Source organism: Geotrypetes seraphini, chromosome 1 (assembly GCF_902459505.1).
Source record: "Geotrypetes seraphini chromosome 1, aGeoSer1.1, whole genome shotgun sequence".
NCBI classification, from domain to species: Eukaryota; Metazoa; Chordata; class Amphibia; order Gymnophiona; family Dermophiidae; genus Geotrypetes; species Geotrypetes seraphini.
In genome coordinates, this window is record NC_047084.1 from 13,654,140 (window position 1) to 13,681,695 (window position 27,556).

Consider the following 27,556-nt stretch of genomic DNA (forward strand, 5'->3'; position numbering starts at 1 on the left):
GCCTTGGGGAATACCATATGGATTAGAAAAACTTGCAGAAACAGTATCGTTGAAAGAAACAATAGAAGTTCGATTGTCCAAGTATGACCTAAACCATTGAAGAACTTGTTCGGAGATACCAATAGATTCTAATCTATTTAATAATAGGTTATGATCGATTGTATCAAATGCTGCCGAGAGGTCTAATGAGATCAAAAGTACAGAAGAGTGGTGGTCCAAATGATAGAGTATTGAAGATGTCATACCTATCAGGGAATGTTCGGTGGAATGATTTTGCCTGAAACCAGTTTGATTGGGGTGTAAGATGTTTGTTTGCTCTATATAATTTGATATCTGAGTAAAAACAATTTTCTCTATTATTTTTGCGAGAAATGGGATATTAGCAATTGGTCTATAATTTGTTTTATCTTCGATGCTTAATTTGTGATCCTTGATAATGGGATAGATAGTAGATGTTTTCCAGGCCAATGGCATAGCGTTGTGTTGTAGACTTTCCTTGATCATAAAAAGTATTAAAGGTCCGAAAAATTCGAAATGTTGTTTAAGAAAAAAAGGAGGAATAATTTCATTTTGCATACCTTTGCTGTTGATTGTCCTGATTATTGATTTTAATTCTTCAAGGGAGGGAAGATGAAATTGTGTACATTTAGCAGATAACTCAGAGAGGGTAGCTATGTCGTTTTGTTCAATGATCTCTTTGTCATTAGTATCAAATTTTTCTCTAATTTTTATAATTTTTTCAACAAAATGAGTTGCAAGTTCTTGAGCTGTTGGTAACTGATTTACAGAGCATGTTGGTTTTTCACAAGATGAGGTAATTGTTTTTAATATTTTATATAGAGTGGAAACATTTTTTGTTTTTGAAATTTGGTTCGAATAGTATTTCTTTTTGGCTTGATTTATTTTTTCCTTATACATATTGGAGTGATTTTTAAATTTTTCTAAATTAGTTTGATTCTTGTTTTTCCTCCAACAGCGTTCAAGGGATCTCATTTGCTTTTTAATTAATGCAAGTTCTGCGGTAAACCAGGGATTAATACGTTTCTTTGCTGAAATAAATTTTGTTTGATAAGGAGCTACTTTATCAAGTAAAAGTTGGATGTTCTCGTTCCACAAAGATAGATATTCATCTACAGTAAAAGAGTTAGAGTTTGAAGGTGTAAAATGAAAATTGTCAGTTAGTTGGTTAGCAGATATTTTATTAAATTCCCTAAATTTTATGCTTTTCCCTACAGTTTCGTTTTTAATAATAGGAGAACAATATTTTATTGGAATTAAAGAGTGATCTGACCATGGGACTGATATTAAAGAACTAATTGAAAAATTTTTTGTGTTTGTCACTGGTGCAATGGCCATGTCGATAGTATGACCAGCTTGATGAGTAGCATGAGAAAGGAGTGTGCAAAAATCAATTTGATTTAAAAGAGAAAGAATATCCTTTGTATAATTATTATTAACATCATCAAAATGTATATTAAAGTCCCCCAAAATTAGTGGGTTACTAGAGGATGAACCGAAGTCAAAAAGTAAAGATTCTAATAGTTGAAGAGTATTGTTATTAATAGGTGGTGGTACGTAAATTAATAGTATATCTAATTTAGGATTAGTTTTTATTGAAAATTGCAAAGATTCAATAATAGAATTAGCCGATTCGTGTATTTTTTGTAAAATTAATGAATCACGAAAGTATACTGCCAATCCGCCTCCACGTTTATAGGATCGGTGATTGAAAAAGAATGAGAAGCCCGAAGGACAGGCATAGGAGAGATAGGCCTCTTCTCCATCCATAAGCCAAGTTTCTACTATACATAATACGTCAAATGAATAATGAATAATGAGATCCTTAATTAGATGATATTTAGTCTTAAGGGATCTAACGTTGATTAAACCGAATGAAAGAACGGTTTTAGAATGAGAACATTTAGAAAACTTGGCAGAAGATAAACAATGATCAATTACAGAAATATTGAAACAGTCATTAATAGACAGGTTATTAGTTTTATGAAGTGATTTATGTGGTCGATGACCACAAATTGTTGGAATGTTTGTTGTATATGACCCCATTGGAAAAAAATGGTTAGGGTCATAGGTCAAGACTAATGAGATTTCTAAATGATTATTTGGATATAATGCTACAGAAATATTTTGACAGTGAATAACCGAAAAAGGTCCAGGAAAACTGTGAAGACAGATAGTAATTAAAATTAAAAGGCAATTAAAACATTTACTCACCCAAAAATGTTTACCCAAAGATGTATTAATTTGTATGGAATGAAGTGTAAAATTGCTTGGTACAGATCGCGCACAAAGGAGCGCAATAAGGAGCAGGACCTGCTCCTTAAGTGCGCTCCTTTGGCGCGCGCCTTTGGCGTGCGCCGCAAAGAGTCTGTTTAAATAATACATGTACCGGGCAATTGGGGGTGGAGTCCACAGCGTGCCGCCGCTGTGCGGCGGCAGAGAAATCACGGTAAGTCAGCTGGAACAAATTAAAAGTGAAGTAAAAATAAGACAACAGAAATATAAAACTGAAACCTTAAAATATAAAATAACAGCTTTAAAAAACAAGTACAGTTGGCTTTAGGTGCTGCTAGTGCTTCGGGTGAAAGTGGAGTGCGCCGCAAAGAGTCTGTTTAAATAATACATGTACCGGGCAATTGGGGGTGGAGTCCACAGCGTGCCGCCGCTGTGCGGCGGCAGAGAAATCACGGTAAGTCAGCGGGCAATTGGGGGTGGAGTCCACAGCGTGCCGCCGCTGTGCGGCGGCAGAGAAATCACGGTAAGTCAGCGGGCAATTGGGGGTGGAGTCCACAGCGTGCCGCCGCTGTGCGGCGGCAGAGAAATCACAGTAAGTCAGCGGGCAATTGGGGGTGGAGTCCAGCTTCTTGGTTCTTCAGTTTAACCTTTGTTTTTGTATTTCTATTTTTACTCCCCTTTTACAAAACTGTAGAGCGTTTTTTAGCATTGGCCATGGTGGTAACAGCTCTGATGCTCAGAATTCTATGAGCATTTGAACTGTTACCACTGTGGCTAAAAACCACACTACAGTTTTGTAAAAGGGGGAGGGGTTAGTTTGTGATTACATATTTCATACTAGGCAAAGGTGTTTTCTGTGTTCTATGAGTTCGAAAAGACATGGTTTTCTGTTAGGATTGACTGTGTAGGATTGAACTGTACTACTCTAGCTTGTTTAGTTTTACAATAGGTGTATTGATGTTGTACTGCTCACTGCAGTATGTAAGATGCTACCTTTTCCTAGGTATACTCTTGTGTGACGTGTGGACTGTTACTAAAAATCATGTTTTTCATACAAATAGGGGGGGTGTCAAAAATGATGGGCCCCAAGTGTCACATATGCTAGGTACGCCACTAGGGGTAGGTAAATGGGGTCCAAGTTCTCCTTGGTTTGGTTGATTTGTTCCATTTTAGGTAATTGATTAGGTAGGTGGGGGCAGTGCCGTTCATTACTTTGAATAATAGACAGTAAAATTTGAATAGTATTTGCGCTTGTGTAGGAAGCCAGTGTGAGTCTAGGTATGCAGTGGTGATGTGATCAAATTTGCTTAGTGAGTAGATCAGTCTGATTTTGTACTAATTGTTTTATCATGTTTGCGAGGCATGGCAGGTAGAGGATGTTGCAGTAGTCCAAAAGTCCTAGGACTAGGGATTGTACTATGAGACGGTATTTCTCCCTGAAGAATTTTCTTATTTTTCGCAGATTGTGAATGACTATAAAGGCTTTCTGGATGGTCTTGTTGATTTGTAATTGCATGGTGCAGCATCTGTCTGTCATCACTCCGAGGAGTTTTAGGGTGTGCTGTATTGGGTATTTGTAAACGTTTATTTCTAATTCTGTTATGGTTGGGGTTTTGTCCTTTTCTAGCAATAGAAAATTTTGTTTTATCTGAGTTCAGCTTTGGTTTGTGGTCTTTCATCCATTTTTCCACTTTTTCTAGTGTTTCTTGCACTTTTCTATTGAGGTGGAGGCTGATGGGTCGAAGGAGAGAATGGTGATATCGTCTGTGTAGCTCAGGGGTGTCCAATGTCGGTCCTCGAGGGCCGCAGTCCAGTCGGGTTTTCAAGATTTCCTCAATGAATATGCATGAGATCTATTTGCATGCACTGCTTTCAATGCATATTCATTGGGGAAATCCTGAAAACCCGACTGGACTGCGGCCCTCGAGGACTGACATTGGACACCCCTGGTGTAGCTGAATGATGTTACACCTAGGTTGTCTAAACTAGTCCCAGGGAGGCTATAAGAGGTTGAAAAGCATTGGCGATAGTAGAGACCCTTGGGGAACACCACAGGGGTTAGACCAGGAGTCTGATTTATGATCATCTTGACTGTATGATCTTGATTTAAGAAATCCTTGGAATCAAGTGTGCACCCTGCCTGAGATCCCTATGGCTTCCAGTATTTATAGTAGTATGGAGTGGTCTACCAGGTCAAATGCTGCGGAGAGATCAAGTTCAATGATTAACAGCTATCTGCCTTTGCTTAGGTGTTATCAGACTGTGTATAGGAGGGTTCCTAGTAGTGTCTCTGTGCTTTAGTTGGTTCTGAACCTGGATTGTGAGGGCTGAAGTAGATTGTGATCTTCCAGATAGTTTGTGAGCTATTGTGCTACTAGGCCTTCTATTAGTTTAACGTATATTGGTATTGAGGCGATGGGTCTGTAGTTGGAGGGGAGATCTATTGCGCCTTTTGGTCTTTCATAATTGGGGTGGTGCTCCCTCAGAGGTCCTTTAAAGGGCTAAAGTCGGCTGTTGGAGCAGGGGGCAGAGCCATGGTCCCGATGCGGCTTCTTGCAGCTGGGTATGATAGGGCAAAGAGGGAAGATGGCGGCTCTCTTCCTCTCGACCCTGCCAGACGAAGATCTGTAGCGGTGCTCCCTAGTTCTAGTACAGCCACATCTAGTACAGCCACATTGGCTGATGTTGTTTGGAAAGTTATTTATTGAAAACACAACAGAGTTCCCTTTTACAGCAACTTCTTTCATCAATCAGAAAAGAAGAAAAACATTACCCTTTAAACAGGGTTTCTTTTCCACAGTCCTGCTGCCATGCTTTGCACAGTCCCCTGCAGCATTCTGGTTCCAAGAACCTATATTCAAGAGCCTCTGAGACCTAGAGCTGGCCCTGGGGCCCCCTGGCTCTAGCTCCTCTCCTTCTAGTCTTGGTACCACTACTGTGTTTAGCACATTGTATATTCAGGAAGCTCTTCCCAACTGACTACCTGAATTCTGAATACCCCACTGACTCATCCTATTTCTGGGCAGTGGGCTGGGAACCATCCACTCTTGTTTTAATGGTCTAAGATTCCCTTCCCAAATGTTCCCACCATCAGAGATGTGCAATGTCAGGTCACTGAATTAACTCAGGGCTTCACTTCTTCTACATTAGTTAGCCTTAGTCCCACCTCTAGCCACTATGCTGGTTTGCAAACAGGGATTCTGGCTTTATTCCTATTACTAACAAAAACCCTCACAGATACAAATCATCCATATATCTATTAAACATTCGTTCATGAGGACATAACTGTTTCTTCACAGTACTTTAGACTATTATCTGTTATAGAACAAACATGCATTCCATTTCCCTTCCCCCAACAGTACCTTACTGACTCATGCTGTATTCAGACATATAATCCGTGCCTTCTGGGCTGCACTCCATTTCATTTCACTCATAGATATCTCCCTCAACTTCCATAAGGGACTCATCTCCCTCTGAAGCAGGATACAAGCTATCCTCTGGAGCAGTGTATGGCAAGCCCTGCTCAAGGAACTCTTTCCTTTCAGTTAGCCTCTGCCTGGGAAGTAAAATGTCAGCATGGCTGTGCTTTGGGACAGGAAGTTTTTTAGGAGAAGGCAGTAAGGCAGAGCTCCTAGCCTTCTGTTCCCTGTCCTATGAGGAACGTCCTTACCTCAAGGTTCCTGATTGTTTCTGTGTATTCTCAGCTGAGTTTAATTTATTCCGCTGTGAAACCTTCAGAGGTGCTCTGCACACGTTCTGCTTTCCAGCTGCACCCCTTTCCTTAAACCTTCCTGTGTCAGATTGCCTGACTTGAGGTTTAGCCTGAGAGATAGCAGAGGCTTTATGAAAGGAATTATAGGGAATTGGAACAGGTATTCTGTTCTTCTCTACCATACCCTCTTTGTTCTGCCCTACCTGTCTGATCTTAACAATGGGAATAGAGTTAATGGGCAAGTTCATTGGCTTAGGAATAGTGTCAGGGTTTAAAGAAAATTTTGAGCCATTGACAGACAGGGGTTTCCCTGCCACAAAATATATATCCTCTATAATAAAACCCTAAGCACGCATGCACACTTAGGAGGCCATGATCCCTGCCACCGTGCTGTGTGCTTCCATGGCCGCGTTCCATTTATGGCGCGTGGGGAGGCTTGTGGCACGTGCAGTGGATTGAGCGGCAGTTTGTCTCAGCAACGGCAGGAGTTTGTCTTGCGGGTGCTGCGAGGTGTCCCAAGCTGGTAAGAAGTGGAGGGAGAGAGGGAAAGGAGACTGTTTTGGGGGGGAGGGGTATGCTGGGAGGCAGACAGCAATCATGCTTTGCTCTGGGAGGGGGGGAAACAGAAGGGGGCCATGGAGAGATAGGCAGGCATGGCGCAACAGAAAAATACAGGGATATGGGGAGGTAAAATGAAGGGAGAAGGGCTGCTGCTGGACAGTGGGGGAGGTAAAATGAAAAGAGAAGGGCTGCTGCTGGACAGGGGGAGCAGGCAAGGGGTGGTGGTGGACAGCCGAGGAAAGAGAGAGACAGAAAGAAAGATAGACAGACAGACAGACAGTGGCCAAGGAGAGAGAGAGAGAGAAAGACAGACACACACATCTATTCTTGCACCCATAATGTAACGGGCTTAAAGACATATATATTTTCTTATATTTTGGGAGGGGAGACCCATGATGCAGGTGAAACATGGCTCATGTCAAAGACAAGTCACTGTTTATTGAGGTCCTTTGGCTTTTTTTTTTTTCTTGTATTGTGTTTGATGTGCTCTGTCCCTCTCTGTTCTGGTCAAGACATGTTATTATACCACTGACTCGTGGTATTTTAGCACAAGTCCCATTTTACATTACATTACATTATGGATTTCTATTCCGCCATTACCTTGCAGTTCAAGGCGGATTACTAAAGAATTATCCAAGATGTATTACAAGAAGAACTTACAAAAAAAAAAAAAAAATTGGTCATTTTCAAAAAGAGTAAGAAATGGGTAAGGTTATTTGTTTGGGGTAGTTGGCTTTAGTGAGAGGTGGAGTTTGAGACTTGCAGTATTATTTCTTTTTTCAGAGTTTTCTTGAAGAGTATGGTCTTTATTTCTTTTCTAAAAGTCTTGTATTCGAGGGATGCCGTCAGTAGATTGGTGATTTGGTTGTCTAGTTTGGCTGCTTGAGTGGCCAGGAGGCCATCATAGTTTTTTCCGTTTGACCTCCTTAATTGGGGGGTATGAGAATGGGATGTGAATTTTCCTATGTCTGGTTGCGGTGTTGTGGATGAGGTGGTTATTCAGGTAATTTGGACTGTCTCCGTATAAAGTCTTAAATAGTAGGCAGTAGAACTTAAATTGTATTCTTGCTGGGATCGGAAGCCAGTGTGACATAGTAACATAGTAACATAGTAGATGATGGCAGATAAAGACCCGAATGGTCCATCCAGTCTGCCCAACCTGATTCAATTTAAATTTTTAAATTTTTTCTTCTTAGCTATTTCTGGGCAAGAATCCAAAGCTTTACCCGGTACTGTGCTTGGGTCCCAACTGCCGAAATCTCTGTTAAGACTTACTCCAGCCCATCTATACCCTACCAGCCATTGAAGCCCTCCCCAGCCCATCCTCCACCAAACGGCCATATACAGACACAAACCGTTCAAGTCTGCCCAGTACTGGCCTTAGTTCAATATTTAATCTTATTTTTTGATTCTAGACTCTTTGTGTTCATCCCACACTTCTTTGAACTCAGTCACAGTTTTACTCTCCACCACCTCTCTCGGGAGCGCATTCCAGGCATCCACCACCCTCTCCGTAAAGTAGAATTTCCTAACATTGTTCTTGAATCTACCACCCCTCAACCTCAAATTATATCCTCTGGTTTTACCATTTTCCTTTCTCTGAAAAAGATTTTGTTCTACGTTAATACCCTTCAAGTATTTGAACGTCTGAATCATATCTCCCCTGTCTCTCCTTTCCTCTAGGGTATACATATTCAGGGCTTCCAGTCTCTCTTCATACGTGTTCTGGCGCAAGCCTCCTATCATTTTCGTTGCCCTCCTCTGGACCGCCTCAAGTCTTCTTACGTCCTTCGCCAGATACGGTCTCCAAAATTGAACACAATATTCCAAGTGGGGCCTTACCAATGACCTGTACAGGGGCATCAACACCTTCTTCCTTCTACTGACTACGCCTCTCTTTATACAGCCCAGCATCCTTCTGGCAGCAGCCACTGCCTTGACACACTGTTTTTTCACCTTTAGATCTTCGGACACTATCACCCCAAGGTCCCTCTCCCCGTCCGTGCATATCAGCTTCTCTCCTCCCAGCATATACGGTTCCTTCCTATTATTAATCCCCAAATGCATTACTCTGCATTTCTTTGCATTGAATTTTAGTTGCCAGACATTAGACCATTCCTCTAACTTTTGCAGATCCTCTTTCATCTTTTCCACTCCCTCTTCGGTGTCTACTCTGTTACAAATCTTGGTATCATCTGCAAAAAGGCACACTTTTCCTTCTATCCCTTCAGCAATGTCACTCACAAACATATTGAACAGGATTGGCCCCAGCACTGATCCCTGAGGGACTCCACTACTCACCTTTCCTTCCTTCGAATGACTTCCATTAACCACCATCCTTTGACGTCTGTCCGACAGCCAGTTTCTGACCCAGTTCACCACTTTGGGTCCTAACTTCAGCCCTTCAAGTTTGTTCAACAGCCTCCTATGAGGAACTGTATCAAAGGCTTTGCTGAAATCCAAGTAAATTACATCTAGCATATGTCCTCGATCTAACTCTCTGGTCACCCAATCAAAAAATTCAATCAGGTTCGTTTGGCACGATTTACCTTTTGTAAAGCCATGTTGCCTCGGATCCTGTAACCCATTAGATTCAAGGAAGTACACAATCCTTTCTTTCAGCAAAACTTCCATTATTTTTCCAACAACTGAAGTGAGGCTTACCGGCCTGTAGTTTCCTGCTTCATCCCTGTGACCACTTTTATGAATAGGGACCACATCCGCTCTCCTCCAATCCCCAGGAATCACTCCCGTCTCCAGAGATTTGTTGAACAAGTCTTTAATAGGACTCGCCAGAACCTCTCTGAGCTCCCTTAGTATCCTGGGATGGATCCCGTCTGGTCCCATCGCTTTGTTCACCTTCAGTTTTTCAAGTTGCTCATAAACACCCTCCTCCGTGAACGGCGCAGAATCTACTCCATTTTCCCGTGTAACTTTGCTAGACAATCTCGGTCCTTCTCCAGGATTTTCTTCTGTGAACACAGAACAGAAGTATTTGTTTAGCACATTCGCTTTCTCCACATCACTTTCCACATATTGGTTCCCAGCATCTTTTAGCCTAGCAATTCCTTTTTTCATCTTCCTCCTTTCACTAATATATCTGAAAAAATTTTTGTCTCCCTTTTTTACATTTTTAGCCATTTGTTCTTCCGCCTGTGCTTTCGCCAGACGTATCTCTCTCTTGGCTTCTTTCAGTTTCACCCTGTAGTCCTTTCTGCTCTCCTCGTCTTGGTTTTTTTTATATTTCACGAACGCCAACTCTTTCGCCTTTATTTTCTCAGCCACTAGGTTGGAGAACCATATCGGCTTCCTTTTTCTCTTGTTTTTATTGATTTTCTTCACATAAAGGTCCGTAGCCATTTTTATCGCTCCTTTCAGCTTAGACCACTGTCTTTCCACTTCTCTTATGTCATCCCATCCTAACAGCTCTTTCTTCAGGTACTCTCCCATAGCATTAAAGTCCATACGTTTGAAATCTAGGACTTTAAGTATCGTGCGGCCGCTCTCCACTTTAGCCGTTATATCAAACCAAACCGTTTGATGATCGCTACTACCCAGGTGAGCAGCCACTCGAACATTAGAGATACTCTCTCCATTTGTGAGGACCAGATCCAATATCGCTTTTTCCCTTGTGGGTTCCGTCACCATTTGTCTGAGCAGAGCCTCTTGAAAGGCATCCACAATCTCCCTACTTCTTTCCGATTCCGCAGACGGAACATTCCAGTCCGCATCCGGCAGGTTGAAATCTCCCAACAGCAGAACCTCCTCTTTCCTTCCAAACTTTTGGATATCCACAATCAGATCCTTATCAATTTGCTGTGATTGAGTCGGAGGTCTGTAGACTACACCCACGTAGATAGAAGTTCCATCTTCTCTTTTCAGAGCAATCCATATCGCTTCTTCCTCTCCCCAGGTCCCTTGCATTTCGGTCGCTTGGATATTGATCTTTACATAGAGAGCTACTCCTCCACCTTTATGACCATCTCTGTCCTTCCTAAAAAGATTATATCCCAGTATGTTTGCATCCCATCCATGTGATTCACTGAACCATGTCTCTGTGATAGCGACAATATCTAGATCTGCCTCTAACATCAGGGCTTGCAGATCATGAACTTTGTTGCTTAGACTGCGAGCATTTGTGGTCATCGCTTTCCAGCTATTTTTCAGCGATAATCTCCTTTTTCGTATGGATTTTTGTTTCATTTCACTTTCCGTTGTAATACTAAGAAATGAGTTGCTGATATTGCTTATGTTGCAGTCTTTACTACTATCACATCTTTTCTTTTGCCGGGGGTGGTATATATAATTGTCCTTCGTACTTACACCACCCCCACCTTCTAGTTTAAATGCCTAGAAAAATATTGTCTAAATTTCTCTGCAAGGTTTCTTTTTCCTGCTGTAGTAATATGTAGCCCATCAGTGCAATATAGCTTCTTGTCCTTCCATGTATTTCCCCATCCTCCTATGTACCTGAAGCCTTCTTGATGACACCAGGCTTTGAGCCATCTATTAAAGTCCTCTGTGTTTTTCACTCTTTGCTCCCCCTTTTCATATGCAGGCAGTATTTCAGAAAAAGCTAAAGTCTTTACAAAAGGTTTCACGCCCTCACCAAGCTCCCGAAAAGCTTTCTGTGCTGCAAGTGTGGAGTTGTTGGCCAGGTCATTTGTTCCCAGATAGATGACAACATCAGTGTTAAAATCCTTAGTTTCTTCCTTCATTATAGTCTGTATTTGCCTGGAACTCCTGCTAGCTGAGGATCCTGGAAGACATTTCACTATTTTGGTCTCCTCACCTTGTGTTCCAAGGTTAATGCCTCTGATGATGGAATCCCCCAACAGTAATAGTTTTCTGTTTTTGGCCTTTTTATTTGTGCTTAGGGTGTGCTTGCTCTCTTGAGTTACCTTCATTGGTTCCAGTCCCACCTCCCTTCTGTTTGTTTTCTTGAGTATCGCAGTGCACTAGTGGAGTGAAGGAATTCTGTAGAGGTAATATTAGTGAAGGTGGATGTTTCTGTGTTACATGTCGCAATCTTCCTGAGCCTACTGTGACCCATTTATTCCTGGGCTGTTTTATTCTTTGAGGTAGAGGTGGTAAGTTGGTATGATTTTGTGGAGTGATGGAAGCTGTTTTAATTGTATTCAATTCCTGTTTAAGTTTGCAGAGCTCCTCCTTAATACTAGCAAGTTGAAGACAGATGGGGCAAGCCTTAAGCCTCCAAATAGTATGTCTTGGAATTAAAGCGCCACAGTGATTGCATAGAATAAAGGTCATCTTGATTGGTTGTGAAGTGACTTGATTTGAGTAGTCCTGATTATATGGGTCTCTATATATGGTGGGACTATAAGTCTTACCCTTATTCCTATGAAGAGGAAGAGGAAATAAGATTTAACAGAGGAAAGAGAAAGGTTTACTTTTTTGTGCTTTTTTGTTTTTTTTAAAGTAAGAAACAGGTAGGAGAAGAGAAATTAAGCAGATATAATGCTGAAAACCAGTGAAAGGAGCAGAATATGAAATGTTGAGCAACTTATCTTATTGAAGTTCACAGACAGCCTTGTTCACAGCAATGTCCCAAAGATAATGCAATTAACCTTCGAAGTAAAACAGAGCCCATCCCTTCTCCACCTAATCAGACAAAATGGCTAAAAACTAGTGAGTCAGAAATATAGGCTCTATACCACCTAAAACACAGTATTTTAAACAGAATTGCAGGTTCTATAACAAATCAGTGGCTACCCTAAAACACAGGATTTATAACAGGATTTTCCCTACTTTAGTCACCCTGAGCCACAGGCACCAGGATTAATTAGAGTTAACAAAGTCTTACCCTTATTCCTATGAAGAGGAAGAGGAAATGAGATTTAACAGAGGAAAGAGAAGGGTTTATTTTTTTGTGCTTTTTTGTTTTTTTTTAGGTAAGAAACAGGTAGGAGAAGAGAAATTAAGCAGATATAATGCTGAAAACCAGTGAAATTAGCAGAATATGAAATGTTGAGCAACTTATCTTATTGAAGTTCACAGACAGCCTTGTTCACAGCAATGATTGGAGATATGCTTCTGTAATGTGATCATGTTTCTTTAATGAGTAGATAAGTCTTAGTGCTGTGTTTTGAATAGTTTGTAGTTGTTTTGTTATGGTTGTAGGGCATGGGAGGTAGAGGATATTACAGTAGTCAAGTAGGCCTAGTATTAAGGACTGAACTATGAGGTGGAATTGAATTTTCTCGAAGAATTTCTGAATTTGTCTTAAGTTTCTCATGACTAAGAATGACTTTTGTATTGTTTTATTGATTTGCGGTTGCATGGTGCAGCATCTGTCGATAGTTATTCCTAGCAGTTTTAGGGTGGTTTGTAATGAGACCTAATTACTAATAACTGGGATTAAAAGTAACATATGAGTGATAGCCCACATTGATAGTTCCCCTCTTACAGTGTCTCCCATCATGTTTTTTCAGCTTTAAATAGAACAGAATAAGTTAGATAAGGCAGTGAGCAGGCTTGCGAGGTATGTCTAAAAGTGAGATTTCCATTCTCCACTTGTCTTGGTTAGACTTCAGTAAGCAGAAGCAATGGCTAAACCATTTTATCTGAGATACAGTATTCCCATCTTTCTCTTGTCCTTCGTTTTTGTTTTGTTTTGAGAAACTGTTTTGTGCACTGTCTCCTTCATTAAGTCACAAATATATCTTAATTCCATTACAAGTTAAAACCTATTTCTTTAGTGGTCTCCCACAAAATAAAGACAGTCATAGCTGGCTCATATAATTTCTATGACTGGGAGAGGCAAGAAGGCGGTTGGGTGAGAGCAGCTAGGAACCAGAGTTCCATCTTACCTTACTCTCTTCAGGCTGGGATTTTCCGGCTGTGCACTTTGGATTTTCTCACCCGTTGAGGAAAATTTTGTAATGCCCCACAGCAAAAGTAAGGGGTTGTACGGTTGGATCCCCCCCTACCAAGACAAATACCGATGGATCGGTTCCTGCCGAGCTCACCGGCTGTAGTGAGTGGGGGAGAATTTCCTGTGGTTGCTCCGGTGGAAGGAGCTATCGGAACCTTAGGATTTGAAACATCATTGTCTCCCCAGGAAGCCCGGTCACCACCCAATCTGGCTCAGGACAGCATTGTAGGAAGGAAAGCCGAGGACCTGATGTGTCCAACGCAGCCTGGAGGGGGACGCATGCTGCCCAGGAAGCCGAGTCTACAACGAGCAGAGGAGCGGGAGGACCCGACTCCTCACTGGCAACTTTACCAAATACAGTATATGGAAATTACTCCAAAAATTAGAAGTAGCAGTATCAACATCAACTGGTGAAATGTCTAAATTAGTGAGTAAATTTGATGATTTATCTGCTACAGTTCAGAGTATTAAAATGGAATCGGAATCTAGGTTTGACCAGATTACTAACGAAGTTTCCGCTTTGCAAAATGTCTCATCTACTGTAGTCAAAGATAGACTCCTATTCCAAAGAAAAATTGAACAGTTAGGGAATTTTAATCGGAGGTTAAATCTCCGTATATTGAATTTCCCCAAGACTTTGTTATCTACTCCACTGGATTTGTTTAAAAAATACTTAATGGAAACTTTAAAATTTTCTTCTGAAATGGTACCTCCAATTAATAAAATCTACTATTTACCAAAGAAGATTTGCAAGCTAAACAACAAGATGTAGTGCAACAAATTGACTTTAATAACCTAACAGATATATTGGAGAATTCAAGAGAGGAGATCGAATATAGAGGAACCTTAGTGGTTGCATTGGTCTTTGAACAGGACTTTAATTCAATAATGAAAGCTTTTTTTCGCTCTCCTCAAAGTTTATTTATGGGACAGAAGATCTGGATTTTTCCGGATGTAACCAAAACAACCCAACACCGTAGAAAATTATTTTTAGCTATGCGTCAAGAAGTAGTAAATATGGGGGCTGTTTTTCTTTTAAGTTACCCTTGTAAGTGTCAAATCAAATTTGCTGGTACTAAACATGTGTTTTATACACCAGATCAGCTACGTAATTTTTTGGATATGAAAAAATTAATGAAAAAGTGAAATAGGGCTATAATAAGTAAATAAGCTGGAAAAGTCACGTTAAGCCTTTTCCTTTGTTTAGTTTTATAAATAGATCTCCTTATTATGTTACTTGTCTCTCCCAAGATGTAATTGGGTCTAAGGAAGAGAAACAGTATTCTTAAAATAATAATTTTCCTTTTCTTTGATTTAAGCTTTAACAAACTTTTCCTTATTATTTATTGTTTCCTATTATGTTTTCCTGTATTGCTTAACTCTAAAATTTTTGAAAGTTTATGCTCTGTTTTACTTTAACAAGTGGATTATTGTAAATTTATTTTGAAATGCAAATAAAAATAAAAAAAGACAGTCATAGCTATTTTACAAGGTAAAAGCTGCCTTCAGAAGTACAATGGTTTTAAATAGAGGGTATTGAATGAAATACAAGTTGAAAGTTGAATTACAGTAGTAGTGTGCTAGATTTTGTTTTCAAAACTGCAACATTTTATAAAATAAAATGGTATGGGTTGCAATTATGCATTTGCAGAGGTGTAGAAAAGCTGAAGGATTAAAAACAACTTACAGCTTCAAGAGAACTATGTCTGGCAACGAATGGGTTTGTTAAGATGCTTATTTTAGAAGCTCTACTCATAGATATCCATTCCATACTGCAAGGACGTTCTAATGCTGATTTTAAAAAGCTAGGAAATGGACTTCTAAAGCTGCTATACATCCAAATGGCAAGGAGTAGTGGTCTGGGTGGAATTAGGGAGGGGCCAAAAGATGGACTTCCAACTCTAATAAAGAAGAACATCCATATTCAAAGAGAAAAACATCCATATGTAGACCTGGTCCTTGGCATGTCCAAGTTACTCCAATTGAGTAATTCTATACTGAATGGAGAAAGAGAAGACACTAAAAAAAATAAATTGCAAGAAGCTGTAATGGGACTTGAACCATGGTCTGGGATCTCTCTCTCCCCTCCTTCCCTTCCATTCCATGGTCTGGCATCTCTCTCTCCCCTCCTTCCCTTCCATTCTGTGGTCTGGCAGCTTTTTCTTTCCTCCTTCCATCACCCTTCTCAAAAATCTTACATCTATCCCTTCTTTGAGTCATCTCTCCTCCTTCCCAGTGTAACATTTCTTCCTTCCTCCTCTCCACCACGATCACATCCAATAATTCTCCCTCTTTCTTCCTTTCCTCATATATACCATCTCTTTCCCTCCCACTCCACACACCTATGTCTAACAGCTTTTTTCTCTTCCCTCACCCACCGGCAGCATCTCTTTCCCTCCTTTCCCACCACCCCACTCATGCATCTCTTTTGCTTCCCTTGCTAACTCCAGTTCATGCAGAATCTGTCCTTCCCAATCCCCTCCCAGTCCATGCAATATCTGTCCTTCTTGCTTTCCCAAACCACCCCCTCCCCCTCCCCCACAGCCCATGTAGCATCTATCCTTCCCTCATTCCCAACTACATTCCCCCCATCAGTTGGATCCTGTGATACAACCTCTCCCCAGTTTCCGACTTCCCCACCTACCACCTCCTCGCTGCTGTAATTTAAAATTTTCAGGCAGCCGGTGGCGCAATGAAGCCAGCCTCCCACCATCAGCCTGCCTCAGAAGTGTTCTTTCAACAGCACTTCCTCTTCCTGCGTAGGCAGGACCCTGCAGAAAACACATCCGGGGCAAGCTGATGGTGGGAGACTGGCTTTGTTGCGCCACCAGCTGCCCAAAGATTTTAAATTACAGCGGCAGGGAGGTGGTAGATGGGAGAGTCAGGAGAGCCATACTTCTGGTTGCCAATTTTTGGAGAGGCCATGGCCCCTGTGGCTCGTCAGATGTCATTAGAGACTGGACTGTGGAGGGAGAGCCCATGAATGTTGTGCGCTGCTCCCTTATGGTCGGTGGATCAGCTGTGATCTGCCTCCTCCCTTCTACCTGTAATCTTTGGTTGTTAGCCCTCGCCCACGGTTGGGATCCAGAGATCATCTTCGGCTTTGGACTGCTTTGGAAATTTGAGGGTTTTTTTAATTTACTTTAGTTTTTTTTCTTTTCCTTTTTTGAATTGTACCTTTCCCTCACCATTTTTAGAATTTTGTTATATCTTTACTATTTTAATAATTGTTTTCTCAAGTACTTTAGCTAGATTGTGAGCATTCGGGACAGTTAGGGAAGTTCTAAGTACCTAATTTTATTTTATTGCAACCCGCTCTAGGCCCCTGGGGAGGACGGGCTATAAAAATGAAAAAAATAAATAAAAGGAGGTAGTGATGCCCCTGTATAAGATTCTGGTGAGACCTTATTTAGAAAATGTTGTACAATTCTGGAGACTGCACCTTCAAAAAGATATAAATGGGATGGAGTCGGTCCAGAAGAAGGCTACTAAAATGATTACATAGAAACATGATGGCAGATAAAGGCCAAATGCCCCATCCAGTCTGCCCATAGAGCATATGGGGACAGAATTAAAGATCTCAATATGTATACTTTGGAGGAAAGGTGGGAGAGGGGAGAAATATTAGAAATGAGGCATAAAAGCACATGAGGCAAGTCTCAAAGGAAACTCTGGAATGAGGGGGCATGGGATGATGGTGAAAGAGGATAGACTCAAAAGTAACATGAGCAGTCTGCCCTAGGCACGGTTTTGGTAGGGCTCCCACACCCGTCCTCCACTCCCCCCCCCCCTGCTCATATCCGGACCCCCCCCGCTGCGCACGTTTTCCCCTTCCCTTCTACCTCTTTAATTTCCCCTGCGAAAGCAGCATTACGAACTTGCTGCCCGCTTCGGTGTCGCCGCTCTCTGATGTTACTTCTGAGCCCTGCACCTAGGAAGCGACGTCAGAGGGATAGCTGACACGATGCAGGGAGCAAGTCCATGGGGTTGCTAATGCCTAGAAAGCTAAAAGGGAAGGGGGGGTGCCATGTTACACGGCAGACAATGGCTCCCTCAGACATTACAGTTCCCCTCGAACCTGAAGAAAGTTTCCAGTGAAACATGCATATCGGGAGAGATGGTGTGATTGAAAATTAATAACGCACTGAATATAAGCACAAGCTAAGTAGTGGTTATTTTATTAGCAATTTTGCACAATGAAAATAATTATTATTAAAAAAAATATAAAAATATAAAAGAATTCATTAAAAATTGGATTGATGGAGACCTTAGCAATCGGAAGTATGTTGTGCCCGATTGCATTCTGAAGATCCATACAAAAATTTATAGAAATTGATATAATTACAAACAATTCATGGAGTAGATTGCAAAAGTTTTTTTTAAATGTGAATGAGTCCAGTATTTGGATATATTTTATGAATTAGTACTTTCAATTATCAGGATTTGTACATCAAGTACTTGGCTGAGTGGCTTTGATTTTTTTCATCATAGAGTGGTGACACCCAATGCTAAGACTTTGATAGAAATTCTGCATCGGCACCTTAATTTAGGAACCGTTAAGCGCCCTACCTGTGCATAAGTTAAAACTTTAAATAACTTTAATTTTAAAGCGCCTACAGCACCAAAATAAGGTGTTGGAATCATACCTCTGGAGGTGCCTACTGGCGCCTAATGCCACTACGAGCATGGCTAACACAGGACCACTTGTGCGTCACTGGAAACTTATAAGCGATATCCAATGGCGGGTGATAGATGTTATAGAAGTAGAGTGGAAGGGTGGCCATTAAATATTAGAGAACATCGCTGGATTTTTTAACTTAATACATTGACTCCTGCAGGTTTAAACAAAGATTTTGACTGGATGGCACTATTATAATTCATAGCGCTAATATTTGTAAGGTAATATTTTGTTAAACTGTGATTAAAAAAAAATAAAATAAAATCTTTAAATATCATTAAAATATGAGATGGACTATATCAGTGGATACATTTTTATTACACTTGATAATGCTCAGATTAATGTAACAATCCCCACTTTGATCACTAGTTTTTTGGGGCATCCTGATGTCACTATGAGCTGATAGGTTTAAAAGGATGTATGCAGAGAAGCCGTGGTAATTTTGAAATATAAGTGAGAATAAGTGCAGTAAGAGAAATTAAATCCTGTATTTGTATTGAAGAATCTTTGGATTTTTTGATAATACTTTCCATATTTTTTGCTCCATAAGATGCACTTCCCCTCCCCCCCACAAAAGTGGGTGGAAATAAGGGTGCATCTTATGGAGCGAATAAAACAACCCACCCAACCAACCCCCCCCCCCCCCCCCCCGATATAAAATGCCTGCCCCACGTAAGAGGATTGGGTTACTGCCATTGTTCACTGCCTGCCCCGGCTGCTCTGGCACCGAGCTGCTGGTGAACTGCAGCCACCTAGGACTGAGCCGCATCCCCACCGATCTCCCTTTGCAAGAAAGTTAGAACAGGCTTTAAACACCTGCGCTGCTAAATGTTTGTTTGTTTGTTTTTAAAGATAATGAATGTGGGACATTATCCAAAAGTTTCATAATACTGAGTTCTATTGGGGGGGGGCCTACCTGCCACTAGGCCTGCCTGCCCTGTGCCCTGTCCCGGTCTACCAATAGACCACCAGAGGAGAGACAGGGTACACCATTTGGTTTAGAATTTTTTTGTTTTTTGTTTTTCCTCTTCTTATAACACGAAAAATACATTTTTTATCATTGCAGTTACAGTATATTGAAACAGTAATTTACCTCAACCCCGATGAAGTACTGAAACATGGATTCATGTCGGGAGGGGTACATCTAATCTTTTCAAAGAAACTGAAAATATATTTAGTACAAATGAAGAAAAATACTTTGGATCAATGAAGAATTCAGCTGTATGATGCAAATTTTGTTGCTTCTGACGGCATACTGAAGATCCTGCTAAACTGCAATATTTTAGTTTGCTAAAATTGCAATGAAATATGTGGATATATTACATTGCTTTATGCATCATTAGCTTATTGTTTGGATGTGCTTGAAGGTAACACCAGAAGTGGCATTAGGCGGAATAAAACACCTACGTAAGTGCGATTCATGACAAAGATAGGAACCAGAGAGGTAGACCTATAAAAACCCTGGCCTACATTTCCAACGTCTATCTTTCCCAGTGGCGCTATTCTCTATACAGCGCAATCATGTGATTGACATGCGATCGGCAATTGCTTTATAGGCGGCCACCAATATTGGCACCATATAGAGAATCCGAGCCTTTGTGTCCATGGCAGCCAGTTTCTGGAAGACATTCCAATTGGTGACACCCAGATCAGTTGGAGAAGGGGATAAACACAGAGGAAGATATTGGGTGATGTAACAAAGAAATTGGTTCTGCTTGAACCGGCAGCTCAAAGGAGCAGGACGAATTTGACAAGCCTTAAAAAGAAGAAACTAGACATATTACTGGTGGAGTGCTATAACTGACAACTGTATTTATCCTCCATGTTGTCTCAAGGTTTAAAGGAAAAGTCACTACCAACAGAGATTACACTAGGCATCGAGTACTCGGAATTCATTACAAGTGAGCTCTCTCCATTATGAAAATGTATGTTGACTTAGATACAGAGCTCAGGTCAAAATGAAGCTGACTCAAACACAAGACCTGCATTCTTTCCATAAATATGGAAGAGAGTTATCAGTTCAAAGACCGTCTCAGTTTTAATAACTCAGGCAAAGTCAAACACACTGTACATTTTTGGCATAGGTACTATATTATGATATTCTGAATAGTAGATCATTGGACTTTTTATGATTTCCTTCACCCTGACCTTTACACTATTCTAAAGCTAATAAAGCCCTCATTCCAGGTTAACCATCTTCTGGATAATTCTGCTGAAATGGGTCATGTGAAGAAAATGGAATCCTTTTTTTTTTTTTTATTGATCATGCTAGAACTGGGGTAAAAGGAACACAAATCTGAGTCACTAGATCTGCTTGTTTTTCCTGCTGTGATGGTTTCAGTGTTTGAAATGCCTCCAATCCCTGTGCATGCCTATTGTCAGAATCTATTGCCAGTGCTCTCAATCACTGGGATCCCTGCATCTCTATGCCTCACTCCTGCTTTCTGGTATTTTTAATATATCCTTCTCTTGCTTTCAACTCATCCACAAAGCTGTCAATTTTCGGAGATGCTCTTCCCTCCGAGTGCCTACAGATCTGATAGTAGCTAGACTACTTGGAAGAAAAGTACAATATAACATCCTATTTTAAAAGAAATTATTCAGTCTAGCCAGCCTTTTTTTTCTGTTCTCAAATTGTCAAAAAGTTGGTTGCCATGTGTATACTAGATAACTTTTATAACTGCTATGAAAACAAATCACTGTTTGAGAGGGAGCGTTAACTTATTTTTATTTTTTTGTAATCATTTTTATTAGAGAGGGAGCGTTAACATATTTTAACCCTGACTTTCCCAACAGTATAAGGAGTGAACCAAATTTGTCAATGACCTGAAAGTTTGCAAAAGATGAGATGAATTTAAAATCTGGTCATGGTAGTTAATGCATATTTTTCCACAGCTGAGTACCTCTTCACTCATGCTAGATTTGAAAGACAAGAATTCACAGAGGTAATACTGAGTCCTATCTGCCTTGTTTGAGCATGAAAACAGAGGGTTCTATTCCATTTTGTAAGCAACAAAAAGAGGGTAGAGAAGAAGGAAGTGAATTAATATCTTTATTATCAACCTCACAGTCTGTGGAAGAACCACTACAATAGAATACGCATGTAAAAAGTTGTGGTACATAGCTAATGAAAAATGAACATAAGAACATAAGCCGTGCCTCTGCTGGGTCAGACCTGAGGTCGTGCCAGCGTCGGCTTGTCCCCTGACGTCACTTCCTAGGAAGTGACGTCAGAGGATGAGCTGAAGCTGTCGTGACAGCCGCTTGGGGATGGCTGCTCTTGCCAGGAACATTACAGAGGTACGGGGTAAGGGAAGCAGCGCGCACACACTACAGTGGAGGGGGAAGGGAAGGAGCAGGGGTGGAGAGGACGGGTACCTGCATCCTCACCGAGAAAGTGCCCGGGGCAGCCCGCCCCTTCCCCCTTTACTATGCCACTGCATGCAGGAGAAGGCAGAGTCTGTGCCTGCAGTCTTTCTTATGCCTGAAAGTGACAAAGACCCGCAACTATAAAAGTTCAGAGCAAATAAAGAAATGAAACACTAAACCTTGTTGCAAACCATACCAAGTGTGACGCCTGATATATGTGTCACTCTTATGTCATCTACGAGGGACCGCTGAAAAGTTCTCAGCCTATCCAACAAAGTAGGGGCAGTCTCCACTGAGAGCTATACAGTACACTTAGTCCAATGATTTTCCACTTTTCTCGTTCTGTATTTTTCTGACAGAACGCAAAAAGTAGAAAATCGCTGGACTATGTGTACTGTATAGCTCTCAATGGAGACTACCCCTACTTTGTTGGTTGGACTGAGAACTTTTCAGCGGCCCCTCGTAGAAGGATTGCAACCTATGTTATGTTATAGTAAGTTGAATACATATTTCTAAGAGCTCTTTGGGAAATATTTTTATTTCTGATTTCTTAAACATACTTTGAACATCACAAAGCTAAGAGAACAATGGGAAAAGCAAAGTAATAATTGTTTCAGAATTAGAAATAAAGAAATACTAAGGTGTTCTATTACCAAAATTTAGCACACACTAACAGACATTTGCATGTGGTAAGTGCTATTTGTCCCATAGGTATAATATAAGTTGCACAGCATTTAGTACACACCCCCCAACACCCCATCCCGTCACCCCCGTCACTCCCCATACCTGTAAAGACCAGCATGAGGGATGTCCACTCCCTCCTGCAAGCAGGCCCAACTATTCAAAATGACAGGATGCACCGGGGAGGGGCCTAAGGCCCTGATTGGCCCAAATACCTAAGGCCCCTCCCATAGAATGAGCCTTAGGCATCTGGGCCAATCAGGCACTTAAGCCCCCCTTCCTGGTGCATCCTGTCATTTTGGTGGGCCTGCCGGCAGGAGGGAATGGGCATACCTCTTGCTGGTCTTTCTCTACAGGTATGGGAGAGTTCGGGGGGCATCAGGGTGTGGTGTTGAGGGTTTAGGAGGTATCAGGGGTTCGAGGGTGCCCGGTGGCAGGAAGAAGTGGGCCTCTATCCTGCCAATCTTGGGGGAGCAGGTGTTAGTGGGTGTCAGGTAGAAGGGAGTGGGCATCCCTCCTGCTGATCTTGGGAGGTGTCAGGGGGTCCTCTGCCCACTGCAGCCAACTCAGCTGATCACTGCAGGGGAATTTTCCCCTATTAGCTGAGTTGGCAGGACTCCCTGAAGCCACAGTTTCAGGGAGTCCTGCCAGCTCAGATGATTGGGGATTTCTGTGCTGTGATCAGCTGATGACAAGGGATCCCTCAGCAAAGATAGGTGGCTGAGCTATGATTCTCTAACTGGCGCCAGTTGCCATGGGTGCTAGTTAGAGAATTGGGGGTAGATGTGATTCTGTATCAGATGCTGGTGCGTGCGTGATTGATACGCAATTTTCCAGCCCCTTCATAGGTGACCACCAAGATCGGTGTCCTATAGAGAATCAGGCCCTTATTGTCAACACAACCAGAAACTGGTCTATTCCATTTAGCTTATTCCCTAAACATCTTCCTGCTCTGTTCATGTTTCTCATCTTTTCCTCCTTTCTTTTTTTATTGTGAACCATGTAGATGCTTTTACCAGTCTCCTCTTTTCAAGGGAGAAGAGGCCCATTTTCTCCAATCTCTCACTGTACGGCAACTCCTCCAGCCCCTTAACAATTTTAGTCACTCATCTCTGGACCCTTTCGAGTAGTACCGTGTCCTTCTTCATGTACGGCGACCAGTGCTGGTCGCAGTATTCCAGGTGAGGGTGTACCATGGCCCGGTACAGCGGCATGATAACCTTCTATAATCTGTTCTCCTCCCTCCAACTTTGTCAATGATCTTCTGCCACCTCTTCCTACTGCTGCTGCTGCTACATAGCCCGGTTTCCATTTTTACCTCCTGTGAGATATAATGGGGAATAATATTTCTAATTTTTGTGAGGAATTGGAACAGTGTTACTCTCCATTCCCCTTCAATTCAGTCCCAGAATATAGCCCCTCCTGCCTACAGGGCTGCGTGCTGAGAATGATGGACCTTACCCCTCATGCATTTTGGGCCCCGATTGCCTCAAAATGGTGATTTTGCATCAAACCGTAAGGGGGTGTATGTGGGGAGGTGTTGGGTGATGTCGGGGGTGTTGGATGATGTGGGGGGGTCTAGGAATATTTGGGGGTCCAGAGATGTCATGGGGATGTTGGAGGAGGGGTGTAAGGCTCCGTGGCTCAGCTAATCCTGGCAGGGGGGAATCCCCATCAGCTGAGCTAGCAGGAATCCCCAAAACCAGCTCAGCTGAGGGCAAGCCCTCAATGTGCTATTTTTTTCCCCCATCTTTGGGTAGTGGGAGGGGTTGGTGACCACTACGGGAGTAAGGGGGGATTATACCTTAATCCCTCCAGTGGTCATCTGGTCAGTTTGGGCAGCTTTGGGGCACTTAGACACAACTGAAATAGGTCTAGCTGCTGGCGTCCAAGTTCCCTCTAGGACATCCTGGGAAAGCTTTGATTATCACTGCAAGACATCCAGATTTAAACCCACCCAATTTCCGCCCATAACACACCTCACAACATACCCCTTTTGAGCTCTGGATGAACATCCAGAAAGTTGGTTTTGATTAACGTCATTTGGACGTTCCTGCTATTAGGACATCCAAGTGCCGACTTAGGCTGATTTTTGGACATTCCAAAGTTTTTATTATGAGCCTCATAGTTTATAGAATAGCACAATGTACGTGCTTCACTTAACGCACTTAGGCACTCCAGCTTACACTGACCATTGACATGGTGTAAGAGAGTGCACTTAAACTTATGCTAGTATACTTGGCATCATTACAGAATTGATGTTAAGCACATGGAAATGAAGCACTTAGAGTGAGGTGCCAGTTTATAGAATTGTCCTAAGGTTTATCATACTATAAGTTGCACACATATCTTCCAAATCTATGACGAGTGTTTACACCAGTTCCACATGCATACACACATAAATACACAGTTACAGAGTATTCTATAAAGGAAAGTAGGCACTTCAGAATAGGTTCCACATGCGTGAGGTTAATTCGCACCTGCATTATTAATTCACATTTATCCAAGGTATTAATGCTAACTTGGTAGTATATAAGTCTCTAATTTTAATGACTGATTAAATATTAAAATAATCCATAATTCTGTCAAGACTACAACTTTACTTTCTTGCAGGAGTTTAGATATACTAATTGCTCCAGATGTAACAGAGAATAGTAAAGAAGAATAATTATTTCTATGATTTATATTTTAATTATATCATTTAATCTTGAAATAATTAGCTTATCTTGCTCCTCTACTATGAGAACCCATATTTCCATGCATAAAATAGCTCTGAAAATTATGTGACTAAATATTTTTTCCATTGCTAAATTTTTTCTCTCTTTTTTTCTACAGAAAATAAAGAAGATACCAGACTGAGCTGGTAGAATATAACATTAGCTAAGCCTAGTCACCTGTGAGGAGTAATTAGAGATTAAGGGGGGGGGGTAAGAAATGGGTTAGTTTAGGTAATGAGGGTTAGGGGAGTAAGGATTGTAGATGGTTGTGAAGGGAGAGATAAAGGGTTAAGGGAGCTGTAAGTACCCATGTGATTGGTTGAGGAAAATGGGGAGATTGGAGGGGGTGTGACTTTGTGATTGGTTAGGCGTTTTGGCAGTTTGGAGGGACAGTGTGAGGAAAACTGTGAAGGATAGCTTAGGGCTATGTAAAATTATCCCACCCTCTCTCCCATAGGTTGTGTTTTTGTTGAGACAGACTTTTTGGGTTGGGGAAGAGTTGGGAATTTGGGGAGTGTTGGGGGGGAGGTTGCAGCTGAAACGGGGGCAGAAAATGTAGTATTGAAGCCAGAGGCGGTTGAGACCTCAGCAGTTAATAAATAAATGTAACACTCTCAGGTGACATCGCTGCGAGGGGAGGCATGGCCTGGCCTGGCATTACCATGGGTTATGTTTAGATGATACAGGAGCTAGTTTCATCACCGACTAGCTCTTTGAGGGTGTGAAATTCACATTGGGGGTTTTGATATATATTGTATTGTGATGAGATATTATACAGTTTAAGAAATTAAATGGAGCTAGTTTCGTCACCGAATAGCTTCTGGGGGTATGAAAGCTGCATTGGGTGGTTGTGGTTGTTTGATGTGGATTGTATTGTAATTGTGATGAAGTTATGATAATTAATAAAGCTGCAGCCAAATTGGTTCTTCCACTAAAATGAGTTGTGTGATTATTTAGTTGGGGGTGAGTCATACTGTTGGTGACAAGTGACAAAGTGTGAATGCTAATGTTATACACGTGATATTTAAAAGAAGTACGTTGGAAGAATTTTAAAAATGTAAAATATTTCAGTTTCTTTTTCATTTTATTCAGAGGTCCTTTTATTTAGGTATGCTAACCGAAGCTAAAGATTAGAGTGCACTAAATGTTAAGGCATCCATTATATACTATGGGCATCTTAGCATTTAGTGCACGCTAAATCGGTTAGCACACCTTAATAAAATTTCTCTTTCTTTTCAATCAGTAAAACAAGGGTGGCCATTTCAGAGCTAGTCAGAAGGAAACATCTTAGAAACATAGAAACATAGAAACAGCGGCAGAAAAGGGCTATTGCCCACCAAGTCTGCCCATTCCAAGTATCCCCCCCCTGAGTTTACTCCCTTAAAGATCCCACGTGAGTATCCCATTTTTTCTTAAAATCTGTTACGCTACTGGCCTTTATCACCTGGGGTGGGAGTCTGTTCCAATGGTCCACCACTCTCTCGGTGAAGAAGTACTTCCTGGGATCGCCATGAAACTTCCCTCCCCTGATTTTCAGCGGATGCCCTCTGGTGGTTGAGGGTCCCATGAGCCAGAAGATATCATCTTCTGACTCGATGCGTCCCGTGATGTACTTATATGTTTCAATCATATCTCCCCGTTCTCTTCTTTCCTCAAGTGAGTACAGCCGCAACTTCTTTAGTCTTTCTTCATACGTGAGATCCTTGAGCCCCATGACCATCCTGGTGGCCGTTCGCTGAACCGACTCGATCCTCAGCACGTCCTTTCGGTAGTGTGGGCTCCAAAACTGCACACAGTACTCTAAATGAGGCCTCACCATGGCTCTGTACAACGGCATCATAACCTCAGGTCTCCTGCTGACGAAACCTCTACGGATACACCCCATCATTTGTCTTGCCCTGGAGGAAGCCTTCTCCACTTGATTGGCAACCTTCATATCCTCGCTAATGATCACTCCTAGATCGCGTTCCGCCGTAGTTCTAACCAAGGTCTCACCATTTAGTACATAAGTTCTACGGGGGTTTCTCCTGCCCAAGTGCATTATCTTGCATTTTTTAGCATTGAAGCCTAGCTGCCAAGTTTTTGACCATTTTTCCAGCAGTAGTAGGTCGTGTGTCATATTATCAGGTAATAAGCATCTGCCTACTATGTTACAAAGTTTGGCATCGTCGGCGAACAGTGATACCCTTCCTCTAAGTCCTTTCGTCATATCTCTTATGAATAAATTGAATAGGATCGGACCCAGGACCGATCCCTGCGGCACTCCACTGATCACGTCCGATGCTTTGGATGGGGTACCGTTTACCACCACCCTCTGAAGTCTACCGCTCAGCCAATCCCCAACCCATGTAGTTAGAATGTCTCCTAATCCCATCGATTTCAGCTTGTTCAGTAATCTTCGATGAGGGACGCTATCAAATGCTTTACTGAAGTCCAAATATACCACGTCCAGTGACTCTCCGGCGTCCAGTTGTCTGGTAACCCAGTCAAAAAAGCTAATCAGATTAGATTGGCAGGATCTACCCCGGGTGAACCCGTGTTGGTGTGGATCACGCAGTTTTTCTTCATCTAGGATTGTGTCAAGATTCTGTTTAATCAGTGTTTCCATGAGTTTACACACTATAGACGTGAGACTCACTGGTCTGTAGTTTGCTGTCTCTGTCCTGCAGCCCTTTTTGTGGAGTGGGATT